The 15,231-nt window shown below is 40.9% G+C and overlaps 1 protein-coding gene across 16 annotated transcripts in view; it reads left to right on the top strand.

Annotated features, from left to right (window-relative positions):
• Positions 1-15,231, top strand: part of SGMS2 (sphingomyelin synthase 2) — an 82,252-nt gene that overhangs the window by 50,652 nt on the left and 16,369 nt on the right. The window contains exon 1 of one of the 16 annotated variants that reach the window (XM_039540696.1): positions 2,277-2,294. The exons of the other annotated variants lie outside the window; for them this stretch is intronic. The gene's annotated coding sequence lies outside the window, so the exon portion shown is untranslated. Of the gene's footprint in view, positions 1-2,276; positions 2,295-15,231 lie in introns of those variants that run through there. 16 annotated transcript variants of the gene reach the window in all.

Raw genomic sequence — 15,231 nt, 5'->3', positions numbered from 1 at the left:
GTTGTCCCGGGGCTCCGGTGGACCTCCCGCAGGCATGACTGCGGCAGGTCCGCCGAGCCTGCCCCCCCCTCCCCCCGGCTGCAGGGGACGGGCCGGCAGCGGCAGGATGGGCTGGGGCCCCAGCCTTTTGCCGCCCCCTAGATTTGGCCGCCCTAGGCAACAGCTTGTTTTGCTGGTGCCTAGAGCCGCCCCTGCATGTACAATCTCATTCAAAACAACACCAGAGGACCTAACGAAACTTCAGTTGAAGGTGAGTTTCAGTCACCATATGTCTGGTAATCTGAGGTGATACTGCAGTGTTTTAACAAGGCAGGACGTGGAATACACTCTTAAAATGTCCCTAAGTGGGAAAGAGGCAGTTAAATTCTGGAAAAAATAGATTTTTAGGTCCAATATTAGATAACACAGCAATCTTTATGTGCCTTCCTTAGTATGAGTGTTTCAGTTAATACAAATGAAATTAAGTATAGAGCTACTCATGTAGCTTCCTGATAAAAGTACCCATTATGTATCCATGTTAAAGTGAACTGACTGGTTAGAGGTTTCCTCAGATTGCTGCATTTTGCTTGGATCTGTCACAGGAGCATATTTAGATAGAACTTTTAAAAGTTTACTTACATATCTTACCCATGCATCCGACGAAGTGGGTATACACCCACGATAACGCATTCTCCAAAACGTCTGTTAGTCTATAAGGTGCCACAGGACTCTTTGCTGCTTTTACATATCTTGTCCACATATGTTAATACAATGCATACCTAAATATGTACAATATAAAACAAAATGGGAAAGGATCCAAACCTGAAGAAGAGCTCTCTCTGGCTCAAAAGCTTGTCCCTTTTAACAACAGAAAGTTGGTCCAATAAAAGAGGATTTATAAATTAGTCAATTTTTGCACAAGGCCTTATCAAAGAAAGGGAAGCTCAGCAAAAAACGGAGGAGCCCTTCTCTTTTCACTTCCTCTTTTATTAGTCAACTCCAGAATACAGAAGCAAAATCACACAAGGAAATGACCAAAATATTAAGATAAATGTGATTCTTTACGCACTCAATCCAGACAAGACAGGCTTCTTCCCTTGGAATATTTTGGAACTATTAAGGACAGTAGCTGCTTCTTGACTCTTTCTCTTCCCTGATGAATCACTCAAGAGTTAGAAGTAGGAAGAAAGAAAGGGCAGAGAAATCATGCAAAAATCTTTTCCCCGAGGCCCTATGCTATAGGGCGTATATCTTTATGCTTAAGAAATGATGTAACTAAGTCAGAATGGGAATCCCCAGTAAAACTAAAATGCCTTCAGCAGCTCCAACTTGTTTTGCAAGAGGTGACCTCATTAGTATCCCTGCCATGTAAAATCAAGAAAACACAAGCCTAGGGGCAAACTTAGAGATCTCTGGGCTTCTTTATTTCTGACATATTACCTGGATGCACTACATTCCTGACTGGTCAATAACTTCTCATGCAGGCACATGTGGCTCTGGAAGTGAAAAGCAGCTATTGGATACTTCAAAATTATTAAGAGAGAATCCTTTTGAGGATCCATTAGACAAGGCTAAGAAACTAAAAGATTTCTCCTACCCACTTGGTAATACCAGGAATAGTATAATGACATTACGAAATTAAGCAATCTTTTTGAACAGATTCATTCCTCAAAGAAATATGAAAAGAGGAAAAAGTCAATGAAACAGGATGAGGGTGATTGAAGAGAGAAATATGTTAAGTGACAAGGTGATCCTTGGTATACAGTATTTTGTGAAAATTGTAAGTCCTGAGCAAATGGTACCTTTGGGTGAAGGATATTACATGCCTGAGGAATTTTTTTTTAATGGTGTATATTTTGATCACAAATCACTTCAATTTTTCCTTCCCCAGTTGTACACTTCTCAGAAAAATCCTACAGTGAAAATCTGTGGACTGGCTTATGATGAACAGAAAATTCTTTTTTTTTTTTTTTAATACCTAAAATTGTTTTCCTTCAAATCAGCAGGTCCACAAATCTGACCCACCCAAGATCAATTTGGGACTCAGGGAAAGCTGCCACTTTGCAGTAGCACAATTTCTCATTATATTATTTGACATTAGTCTGTGGTGCAGTTGGGACTTAAACTACAGTCTCCCCATACCTAAGCTAGTGAACCATCCTTCCTCTTCTTCTACGGAAAGGTATTCAAAGGGAAAGCTTTGGCCTGTGTTACCGACTGACGGGCCCAGAATTACTTCCAGAGTTGCAAGTAGACTAAGATCCACTGGGCAGATCTGTGGATCTGCTTATATAAAGAGAGAGGAGAACGTTCAGGTGAGTAGAAGCACATTTATCCTAGAATAAGTATTATGGGCTCAAGACAGCTAATTTTCCTGAGGCTAAAATGACATAAAGATATTATCCTTATTGTTAAATTTGGCAGTATTTTTCTTGAGTAGGACAGTAAACCTTTCAAGTGGTCATATTTTTTAATTTTGCTAATATATTAAGGTCTGATAACAGTGTTCGAGTACAGTCTTGCTTTACTTCTGGTGCCTCAGCAGCCATGTCCTGAAGGGCTTCTGTAGAGACCAGAATTAATCTTTTATTATCCATGTACAATTTGAGTACAGCACAAACAAAGCTTAGGTGGTTTATTTAGGTGACTGTGCATTTTATACACAGGGCCGGCTCCAGACCCCAGCGCGCCAAGCGTGCGCTTAGGGCAGCGTCCCAGCGGGAGGGCGGCAGGTGGCTCCAGCGGACCTCCTGCAGGCATGCCTGCGGAAGGTCCGCTGGGACCGCGGCTCTGTAGACCTCCCGCAGACGTGCCTGCGGAGGGGCCGCTGGTCCCGCGGCTCTGGTGGAGCATCCGCAGGCGTGCCTGCGGAGGGGCCGCTGGTCCCGCGGCTCTGGTGGAGCATCCGCAGGCGTGCCTGCGGAGGGGCCGCTGGTCCCGCGGCTCTGGTGGAGCATCCGCAGGCGTGCCTGCGGAGGGGCCGCTGGTCTCGCGGCTCTGGTGGAGCATCCGCAGGCGTGCCTGCGGAGGGGCCGCTGGTCTCGCGGCTCTGGTGGAGCATCCGCAGGCGTGCCTGCGGAGGGGCCGCTGGTCTCGCGGCTCTGGTGGAGCATCCGCAGGCGTGCCTGCGGAGGGGCCGCTGGTCTCACGGCTCTGGTGGAGCATCCGCAGGCGTGCCTGCGGAGGGGCCGCTGGTCCCGCGGCTCCGGTGGAGCATCCGCAGGCGTGCCTGCGGGAGGTCCACTGGAGCCGCGGGGCCAGCGGACCCTCCACAGGCACGTCTGCGGGAGGTCCACCAGAGCTGCGGGACCGGCGACCGCTAGAGCGCCCCCCGCGGCGTGCCGCCGTGCTTGGGGCGGCGGAAATCCTAGAGCCGCCACTGTTTATACATATATTCTCTTATGCCCCAATCTTGCAAATACTTACACATAAAAGTTAAGCATGTATGTATGAGAAGTCTCTTGTTCAAGTCAATAGAAATACTAATATGAATAAAGTTATGCACATGTTTAAATGTTTGTAGGATCAGGCCCTACAGATTGAGGAGATCATAATAAACTGATAAGTCTTCAAATATGTTATGGGCTGTTATAAAAAGGATGGTGATCAATTGTTTTTCATGTCCACAGAAGGTAGGACAAGAAGTAATGGGCTGCATCAAGGGAGATTTTAGGTTAGATATTAGGAAAGACTTGCTAACTATAAGGGCAATTAAGCTCTGGAATAGGGCTCCCAGGGAGGTTGTGGAATCCCCATCCTTGGAGGTTTTTAAACACAGGTTGCTGAGCTGTATTCCACTGATCCATTTGACTCTTCTGGAGTAATTTCCAGGCACCATTATTTCAGTATGTGACTGAATGTAACAGTTTGTAAACAAATAATCCTGTAACATAAAATACAAAATATGAAAAATTTAGGGAATATGTATGTGCTGCTGCTTGCCTCCTTTTGGTTTTATATTTAAAAATCAAAACCAATACACTTAATATAGGTGCCACACACACACACAATTATTAAATTAGTTACTGTTGCTACAGTAATATACACCTTGCAAAAAATACATACCAGAAACATTCCAGTTAATAGGAGCTATGGAATAAAAAGTATGGAAATGATCAATTAAGGAAATAAGGATAAATATTGCAGTACCCTGACAGTTCATAGATTGTCTTAAAATTGTAGATATGAAAATTCTAACAACTTGAGTAGCTTCATTGAAGTGGACTGGAGAGAAAAACATGCTGCCAAAAATACTGATTATTTATTTATTTATTGCTTGAAAATGATCCTGTGTACAAGGTTATGATGACTATTTACTAAGACAGACCTTGATCTTCCAATCTATTCTTTGTGGGCAGATCCCTATACCCCCACCACAATGCAAATTTGAGGCCTAAATCTTTAGCTTGATAACAAGAAAATGGTAGAAACTTCACAAATTTCAGAACAGTCATTTCTTCAACTGAAAATTTTTTTTTCAATTTCCTTCACATTTTGGGGGAAATTGCTACTTTTTCACAGCTAATCTTCAAATTTTGGAAACAGACTTTTCTCAGTGTTACAAAATGAGAGTTAGAGGTGAAAAATCACCCTTACAATTTTCTCTTTATCTATGCATGATATCAGCCTACTTTCTGTGCAGCAATAGCTCTTCTATTTTGTGATCTACATTATCATGGTAGCAGCAATTGCCTTTTATGTAGTAAGTACATTTTGCTTTTTTTGATATAATCAGTGTCTCAGAGATCAAGTTAAAACAGATGCAAGTGGAACCTTTATTGACATGATACACAAATGTAAAATGTGTGCTTAAACAACCTGGCAGTGCCCTTTTTAATATGCCGTCTTAAACTATACTGTCAGCTACTTAAATAATGTCTGTGCATCTTTTTTTACTCCTACATGCCTTTTAGAAGCTTAATAGAACAATCCCATTTACTGAACATTGTCCTTTTTCTGTTTGTCTTTTCCCTTTGTTTCTAATGCAGCAGAAGCAGCTCACTCTGTTATTTATTCTGGTATTTATTAATATACATATACAATATCACCATAAATAAGAGTGCTTCTGCTGCATTTTGTATACATTTTTTAAAAAGGGGCTCTGTCATCCTTAGTGATGTCATCAGGAATATGTACAGCTCTGGGAGCAGTGCTTGTTGGACAGAGAACCCATACAAGGGGAACAAGAGAGGATTGTTTAAAAAAAAGTTCTATTTTTGGATTTGCTTTTATATAAAAGAGTGGGAGAAACACTGGTTCAGTGGATCAAGTATTGTCTTGGGAGTCAGGACACCTAGGTTCTAATCATGGCTCTGCAATTAATCTACTGTATCACCTTGAGTAAGTCGCTTCACCTGTCTGTGTGGAATTTTCAAAAGTGCTCAGCTTTGGTCTAATTCTGCTTCAAATGAATTTTCTAAAGCATTGTTCCTCCATTTTCTGATTGGTAAAATGGGGATAATGGTTCTTTCCTTTTAAAAAACAAAACACTTTTGAGATGTATGGAAAAGCTCTTTTGTGATCTCACTACCTGTTATAATGATGTGTTTGGGGAGGACAGACTTTGAATTGATATTTATAGATGTTCCCCATCACACTGTAAACCACTGTAAAGACTGATGCACGATTCTTTGCTGATGTACATCGCATGATTTCAGTGGAATTATACAGCACTTGTGGCAGGGAAAATTAGCCACATAGATTCAGTTTGTACCCTAATTTGAGTCTCCTTTAAAAGAAAATATGGATTTTTGAAGGACAAAAATATGCATCTTTTCACTACTGTTAGAGGAGCAATCATTTGTAGGCATGAGCCATTCAGATGGCTAGTCTCTCATTTAGGAAAGCAGTATCTTACCCAAGAGAGTGCATTATTTTTGTTTTGAATTTATCTTTCACTAGCTGCTTTCCAAAAAGAGGTGAATCTCTTGAACGGCCTCAGAGGCTGCATGTAATAAATTTAACAGTGCTATAGTTTTATGTTGCTGGGGGTCTGTTGCTTCTGCTATTGTACAAATCTGCTCAAACTCTCTTGCTTCCCACAATAAGAAACACCACTGCATTTATTTATTTATTTTTTTAAACAGCAGGAAGATTTTAAATGGTTAGAAATATGGTATATTGTTTCATCTATGTACTTTGTACACGGTTAAATGGAAGGGAGGGAGTGTGAAAGGGGATACTGTGGGCAGAACATGGGACTAGTTGCTTTGGAGGACTCTGCATCTTCCTCTTCATAAGCAGATTTTCCTCAGATCTCTACTGTGTTTCCTTCAGTCAAGGGACCTGGTTAAAACATAGTTGTCCCCTGTCATGGTAAAAACACAGTTCCATCAAGCAGTACTACAGCCTTTATCTGTCCAACATCCCACAGACCTAAAAATCACAAATTGAATTTGGGTAAGAAAATCCCCTTGCATCTCTCGTGGCATTGTGTCACCACTAACCTCATGACATAAGATTTTTATCTCCCACTTCCAACAGGATAACTGTCAAAGGTGGTGACCCTACTTCAGTCTTCTCACTTTTCTGAGGTTTATTCACTATTGCATCTCTTGGTAACAGTGAGACGAAATATTTGAACTCTGATACTTGGCAGTTTGAGGTCATAGAAATTTGTACAGACCTTTTTTGTTTTATTTTTTGTTTTCTGTTTATGTGGGTTTATATTCCCTGATCTTACCACAAAACTCAGAGTGAATAATTAATGAACCTAAACACGGAAATCAAAACTCAAACAAAACCACCAACTTTTACCTAGTTGGGGGTAGACATCCTGTGAAATGGCCCAGTTTTTCATAGTTTCAATTCAAAATGGCAACTGGTCAGATTCACTGAACACCTTGCCATGTTGGCCTGAGTTTCAAGTTGGTAAGATGACCCAAAAGCAGTTGATTTCTGCCACATGTTCATTACTACATTAAATGTTTCACAAAGTTCCATTTGGTACACAAAATAGAAGCTAGCCTTTCTGTGCATGAAAGACACAGCAGCCAACTGCGCATAAGTAGAAGTCTGTGACTGCTTTATTCCTGAGTTTGGGTGTAATTTGTGCATGGGTCCTAGGCAGCTTGTGGAAAAGTGCCACAAGGTCAGGGAGGTGGAACAAGTGCTGGTTTTCAGCCCAGGCCTTGAGGGCAGCCAGCTTTGTTGGCTTGAAGTATAGAGCAGGTGCCAATTCATAAGAGATCCGTAAAACTCAGAAGGAAACCAATCTAACGTACTGGCTCTCTTTCACGTTTCCTCTCTCCATGTCTATTAAGCCTTTCTGTAGAGATTGACTGTCTCCAGTGTATAAAGTTTTTGTATACCCTAAAATGTTTGGGATTAGTTTCAAACCCTGTAATCTTTATTACAATAAGTCAGAAAGAGAACGGGCAGGAACTCTTCCAAATGAGATGTTATCCACCCTTTAGTTGCATGACAAATATACATCACTTAATATGGTTTTTATCTGTCAATATTTAGATTAGCAAATCAGAAACAAATATTTTGGACAAAGATTTTTCCAGTATGTATTGCATTTTATTTTAAGATGTATTAAAATGTTTACTTAATAAATATTGACCTGCAAATTTAGGGGCCCAGAATCTGATCCAAAGCTCATTAAAGTGAATGGATGTCTTTATGTTGATTTCAGTGGGCTTCAGTTCAGATCCTCAGTGATTATCACAATGACCATTTATTTAAAATGAGGTACTCATGGCAGTAATAACTGTGCCTGGTAATAAGTGTTTGTAGGATTAGGCCCTTAATTAGATTTTTAAATACCCTGTCCTTGTATAGATGTAAATTCACTGTTACACTGTACTTCATTAAATTGTCAATGCAGATATCATTAAAGAAAAAGTAAAAGGCAACTTAGTAACTTATTTTTTTTTGCCAGCTTTCAAAGGAAACATTGATAGAAATTTTAGAATTCCTTTAGTTTCATGTTATTTTACAATTGATAAATCCTAATTTCATAGAAAATGTTTACATATGATTTTCTGCTGTGATTTGTACACAGTTATATTTATACATTTCTGCTTTTTATAACCATTGCTAACTAAACATTTTTAGGCTGTGTGCATGAAAAAGGAGGTAGCTAAAGTGTAGTTTTATGTTTCTTGGAACAAATTTTTATAAGGAAGAGTATATATTAAAACAGACAAGGGTTTTGCCTCATTTTAAGAAATTCAGCTATGTAAATCGTTATTCCATTTTGTGTGCATGTATTATATAAATATGAAAACCAAGTAGGAAAAAAAAATTTCAATAAGACTATAAACTTTACCTGTGGAGTTAGTCTCTTTTTAATAGTGCTGCAAGATATTTTATCCTTTTTGCTTTTTCTCCAGTATATTGAATTCAGGAGATTGTTCTTTCATCTACAGTGACTGCAGGGAGTGTGAATCTTCTTGTCTGTTTGCAGAAAATGATCCCTGAAATATACACCTCTACCCCGATATAATGCGCCCCGATATAACACAAATTTGGATATAACGCGGTAAAACAGTGCTCGGAGGGGGCGGGGCTCCACAGTCCAGTGGATTAAAGCAAGTTCGATATAATGCGGTTTCCCCTATAACGCGGTAAGATTTTTTTGGCTCCCAAGGACAGCGTTATATTGAGGTAGAGATGTATACTGAAAATGAGGATTAAATGGTGGGAAACAGAAAAATGAGTGGCTTCATTTACAAATGTTGCATTAGTATAATGTTCCATTAACATAATTTGGAGTTGCATTTAAATTCTGGTGGCAGAAACTGGAGCCAGACAGCTACATTTAGTTGTGGGGAAGGTGTTTTTTTTTTGTTTGGTTTTGGTTTTTTTGTATTTCTGTATTTTAAAAGGTGACTTCATGCATATTTTTTTTATTACTTTAGAAAATTAAGACTAAATGCAGGTTGTATATTGTCAAAATAACACTGTAGTGTAAGAATTACTTCCCTTCCCCTCACTCCCAAGAACAAAATCATGGTTACACATTTAGCTAAGCATAGAAGTCCCCAATTTCTATTCATACCATTTAGAACAAAAGCCTAGGTGAAAGTCAAATCCTTGAACACAGTGGGCTGAATTTACCACTGACAGAAATGGGCACAATTCAGTGGAATTTTATTTGCTTAAGATAGAAATAAATTTGGCTTACAGTGTTCATTTTTAGGGTAGAATAAAAGGATATGTGATGTATTTGATCCTGTAGCTGTCATCTACACACATGCACCACTGAGTATTGAGTTCCTTGCTCATTCACCATGCTTCCATAAAAATATACTAACTGCAAGTTCCAGGTTAGCTGGTTTAAAGCAATGTTTCAATAGCATTGAGGCAGGGTTTGGACTTTATTTATTCAGAAGTTATGTAATATATTTCTCTGTCTATCTCTAATACTTTTATAATCCATACTACAGTATCTAAGCATCAGCTTTTGTGTTTTGACAACAGTAATATTTTAATTTTAACACACAGAAGGGAAGGTAACATCATTGTTCTACTTCAGTAGAGTTTCCAAATGAAGGGAGCATATCCTGCATGGCATTTCTGTTTGCGGTTCTATCCACTGATCAAAGAAATGTGAAAACAAAGGTGCGCCAGAGCAAATGTATTTAGTGATTAGAACATACAGTGAGTATCTGAGTCACAGATCATTCAATAGGGGAAACCAGTAAGTGATTCTGATCTGTCTACTTTGAGGCATAATTGTAACCACCTTTCTCAGACTGCTACAAATATTTTGTTTGTTTGTTTGTTTTTTCTTAACCCAGACATCAGACAAATATGTGAAACTAGGATTAGGATGGCTCAGAAGCTTGATGATGATTGTGAAAACCTTTACTATCAAAGTTATTGGTTTAAATCCATCCCAGGTCAAAAATGCCTTCAAGGCATTGGCCTCAGATGGCTGTTCATCCTATATCAAATGATGTGTTGTAATCTAGTTGTCATTGGATATGTGTCCATGTCATTATGATTGCTGTGTGGTGATGCTCTTAAAGGAGAGGGACAGTCTAGTGATTAGAATGCTAGCCTGGGCTGATGACCCTTACTCAGGTGCAAAACCTTCCTTTGCCACACACTGTATGAGCTTGTGCAGATCAGTTTCTCTGTACTTTGGTTCCCTATCTGTAGAACGGGAATAATAGCACTTCCCTTCCTTGCAGGAGTATTGTCAGGATCAACACATTAAAGATTGTGAGGTGCTCAGATGTGACAATAATGGGGGGGGCATATAAATAGCTAAGATAAATAAAAGTGTATCATAAAACCTGTTAGCAGTCCCGGTAGAGAAGCATAGGTCTTGAATGGTTTCTGCAGAACACAGATGAGTTAGTGGGGTATAGGGTGACCAGATAGGATGTGGAAAAATTAGGACACTTCCCACCCCCTCAGGGAGAGGGGTATAAATGCATATGTAAGACAAAGCCCCTGATATCCGGATATCTGGTCACCCTAATGGGGGACAAAGATGAAGCTTGCCTTGCTGCTGTTTGTTCAATATCTGTTCTGTAAATAACCATGGTTGGTCACATGATACCTTTCCTAACTCCAAATTCACTTTAAAAGATATGTTCTACTGTTGGGAGTTGAAATGTAGAGAAACATTTAGTTTTCATAGGTTTATAGGTTCACAGATATAGAAATGTATTAGATAGAGTTGGACAGGAAATGATTTTCCCATCCTATGAAAATTCTAAGATTTGACATTTTTCATGTTCTGCTCTGGGATGAACCTGAGGCCTTTTGACACTTTTTTTTTTGAGGGGGGCACAAAAAACAAAGAGAATAGCCAATAAGCCAGAGGGTAGGGTACTCACCTGGGATGTGGGGACCCAGGTTCTAGTCCCTGTTCTGCCTGATTCAGCCTTTAACCTGCATCTCCCACATCCCAGGTGAGTCCCTTACTCACTGAGCTAGTAGCTCTTCTGGAGTGGGTCTTGTTCTGTGGCCATAATCAGAAATTCCATCCTGGACCTGAGAAATCTTTCTTGAGAAAAGTTTCATTTTGACAAATTGTAATTTCTTGAGCGAGTGCCATTTCTTTTGAAAAATTCCTAACCAGCTCTATTGTAGGGCCATGTAACAGGGTTGTCCTCCAACTGAGCACTGTCTCCAGGCTAGAGGTCATGCTGTAGCACCTGCCTCGGTTTTCCTTCTTGGCTGCTCAGTAACTCATCACCATCCAAAAAGGTAATTAAAACTCTCCCCTTCTGGGGTCCAATTTATTTAATCTTTACACACATTGGCCCTGCAGGCCCCATTCCCAGTTTAGTGTATCTCTCTCTCCTCTAGATAGGGAGTCCACAGCCTTCCTTCCTGGAGCAGGGTCTAGGTTCACTAGCTCTCAGTTCTTTATGTGGCTGGACCTCAGCCTTCAGGCTCTGACTTCCAAATTCTCTTGGCTTGGCTTAGGTTATTCACAGTCCTCCTAGCTAGGACTTGAGACTCCCTGGTCTCAAGGTCTTCCCTGCAGAAGCCTTTCCACAGTCTCTCTGCAGTCTCTGCCACTTTAATAATCTGGGTTGGCTAACTCCAGGCCCTCCAGCAATCATTAAAGAACAAGCCACCCTAGTGTAGACCATCTAATGCATTTTCCTGTTAGTACAGTATTGTGTCCTATCAATGGTTCAATCATACTGTTTAGGCACAGCCCATAGTAAGGGATTCCTCCCTTAGCTTCTTGGTGCATGGTAGGAGGACACCAATTGCTGTAGCCTTTTATAGCATGCATCACATTCCAACCTACTCTGCCTCCATGTTGCTCTTGCTCTGCGGTCTGAAGGCTTGCTCAAGAGCTTGGAGGATGGAGCAAGACCAGGCCTCTGCCTTTGTAGGGACACTGTGCACCCCTGGGTAGTATGTAGTCTCACTGCTTCCCTGAATTGCCTGGCTCTTTGAGAGACCCCACTGAGGGGCAATAATGCTTTGAGTGTAGCACTCACACACTAACATACATTTTGTAATTTAAGTGTAACTTTTTTGATGTAAGAACGTGGTGGAATGCCAGCCAGGGCTATATCTTCCAGTGCCCTATCGCTTTTAAGGTTTGGAACTGTGCTAAAGAGGCTCAAGGGGGGAAAAGGTCTGGGGAGCAAGATGTGGTCAAAAGAGTTGGGTGTTCCTGGTAAGCTCTCCAGCAATAGGGCACATGTAAGCCGTGATGTGTTGGATTCTGACACGTTTTAATAAAATGCTTTAGTTTAAAATAACACTCTGGTCTGGTGGTGTAACATTGCATACTTCTCTCCTCAGTGTATCTGCATGGAGGGCGGGGGGAGAGGTACAATCTGACCTATAGCTTTTAATAGAGAATAATTAATATATATAATCTTTCTTTCATTCATTTGTACATAGCTGCCACTTACAGCAGATGAATCCACAAACAGTTAATAGCAAACATCCAAGCTGTCTGTTTTCTGTTGTTGCATTTTGTTTAGAGACTGAGTCTTCCTTGGATTTATTCTTGGTGGAGCAGTGTTAACATCACTTTGTTAAACAACTTGCTTTCCATTGCTAATCTGTGGATACTTGCCATAGAAAATTAACATTGTGTGTTCTTTCTAAACTACTGCTAAAAAAGGTGTCCTGTGAGTCAGTCTAATTCTTAAGAATGGCATAAATGAATCTGATATATAATGACATGTTTGACATTTCTACAGGAATTTAGGATTTCTCACAGAATACTGGGAGTGTACAAAACATGGAACAACATGGAACAATAAAATCTTTCTTGAAAACTAGATTTTGATTTTTTTTAAAACATCAAATCAGATTATTAATAATACTCCTGAAATATGCAATGGCATTAGTAAGAAAGCCTTAAAACTATAAAGGCTTGATCCTGCTTCCATTGAAATCAATGCTAAGACTCTATTGATGACTATTATGTGTTCAGGATTGGGTCTTAACTGTATCAAAGGTTAACAGATGGAAGTGTCCCTTGCATTTTTTTAAAAACAAAAATTGAGTAATGCTTTTACTAGTTTCTGTGTTATGATGATAGTTTTTTGAGGAAGGACCTGCACAAATGTGTTGTATTTAGAGTGTTCTTGTGTACGTTCTCTCTAGAGATTCACAAGAAGTTCGCTAATGTTATTGCTAGTAGGGGGCTATGGACTACCACAAAGAGCCTATTACTATGCTAACCTGAATACCATTATACATACCATTACATTTAAAAGAACATTATTAAGGCTGCAAAGTCAAGCATTCAAAAATTAGGCCACATTACACTACAGCTGGGATCGATGCTCTGAGATCGACCCACCAGTGGTCGATTTAGCAGGTCTAGTGAAGACCCACCAAATCGACAGCAGATCACTCTCCAGGCAACCCCTGTACTCTACCCCCGACCAGAAGAGTAAAGCAAGTGGACAGGAGAGTTTCTCCAGTCAACCCCCCGCAGTGTAGACCCTAAGGTATGTCAACTCCAGCTACATTATTCATGTAGCATAGGTCGACTTACCTTGGTAGTGTAGACATAGCCTTAGAAAAGTCAAGAATTAAGCTTGCCTGTGCAGTGTTAATTTAGCCCCCTTGTGTTTATGCATTATGATACTTCCACACAGTCCTTAATTTCATGATCATAAATTATCTTTTTTTTCTACAGGACCCTTGTCTCCTTCAGAGCACAGGAAAGATGGTGCTCACTTAAAGACCTGCTATTCAATATTTTATTTTCTCCATTGTTCAGTGTGTTACTCCGGGCCTTATTTACTTCTCTCTCCCCCACCTCCCATTTCCCTTACTGGCTTTTTCTATTTCTCCAGTCCCGCCTCCTCACCAACTCCCAGTCTCCCCAAACACCTTGTCCCAAACTGCTCCTTTTTCTCCCCTCACCCCTAATTCAGCTTTTATCTCTTCTGTATTCAAATTGGATGGTTTCTTCCTCCATGTTTGCTGGATGCCAGCAGAAGGGTCATATAAGAGGGAGGCTTCCTGTTCTCAGTTCCAGTGTCTGACCCAGAGCAGCTGGGAGCAGTAATTACAAGGAAAGCTTTTCTGATTTCCCCCATGTACAGTCAAGTCACACATAGAAGTTGACAGGCTGGAGCATGCTTCTTGAGGAGTGATTATCTGGAGATTTTAGCTGTTAAAATACAAGAGTTCTCTACATATGTGAGTCTCTTTAAAACTTTCTTGCTTGGCCAATCTTGGGTGGATTTTCATGATGAAGGCAAAAAGCGTATTGCTGGACACAAAGTCGACCCTCTGCCAAACTTCAAGTCCCTCCTTCAAAGCATATGGGAGCTAACACATTTCAAAGAAACAGTCTCAAGAATTTTTTAACATGTAAAAATATATTTTGCCCCTTGCCTCGTTCTTGGAAATGGCTTAACTCATTTTGGCTGAAAATTCCTTTTCTCCTCCTCCTTCCGCCTCCCCCCAAAACAAAACAAACAAAAACAGAACAGCCTGAGGCAGATGCAATTTTGGCCCAAATGGTTAGTTTTGCAAAGTTATAAGTAAGGTTACGATTTAGTCACAGAGGTCACGGCAGTCACGGATTCTGTGACTTTACTGGACCTCCATGACTTCTTCCGCTTCAGCTGTTAGCAGCTGAAGCTGGGACTGCAGCCGGGCTGTGCATCCCTAGCCCGCAGCTACAGCCAGCTCCAGAGTGGGGGCTATGCTGGGGCTGCGTTCCCCTGCCCAGCGGCTGCAGCGGGAGCCATGTTCCCCCTTCACGGCTTCCCAGAGCCAGGCGCCCCCCCACTGGCTGCTGCTTTGGCTTGGCAGGGGCTGCAGCTGGGCTTTGCGCCCCTGTCCCACAGCTGTGGCCAGCTCCAGAGCGGGGGCTGTGTGCCCCCCCATGGCTGTGCCCCCACTGTAGCCGCTGGGGCTGTGCCCCCCACCTTGGCAGGGGTCTCATCTGTCAGTCCCCTCCTCCCCCATGGGATTCCATTCCCTCACTTACTTAGCCCAGGCCCCAGGTATTTTTAGTAAAGTCACGGACAGGTCATGGGCTCTGTGAATTTTTTGTTTATTGCCCATGACCTATCTGACTTCTTTACTAAAAATAACAGTGACAAAATCTTAGCATTAGTTATAAGCAACTGAAAACAGAGTGTTTTTATGGGAAGCGTAGGGAAACTTACTATAAGCCCCACCTATAATATTGTTCATTGCTAGTAATTCAGTTAAATTTATGAGAAAGTAAGCAGTCTTCAGCCCTACCAAGAGAATAATCTAATAATACAGATTGTAATTTTTTTCCTTTCTTGACTAAACTTCACCCAATTATTATACTGACATAATTTTAGATTTTTC

This window comes from Mauremys reevesii, linkage group 5 (assembly GCF_016161935.1).
Source record: "Mauremys reevesii isolate NIE-2019 linkage group 5, ASM1616193v1, whole genome shotgun sequence".
NCBI lineage: Eukaryota > Metazoa > Chordata > Testudines > Geoemydidae > Mauremys > Mauremys reevesii.
This window is presented reverse-complemented; position numbering and strand designations above follow the sequence as displayed.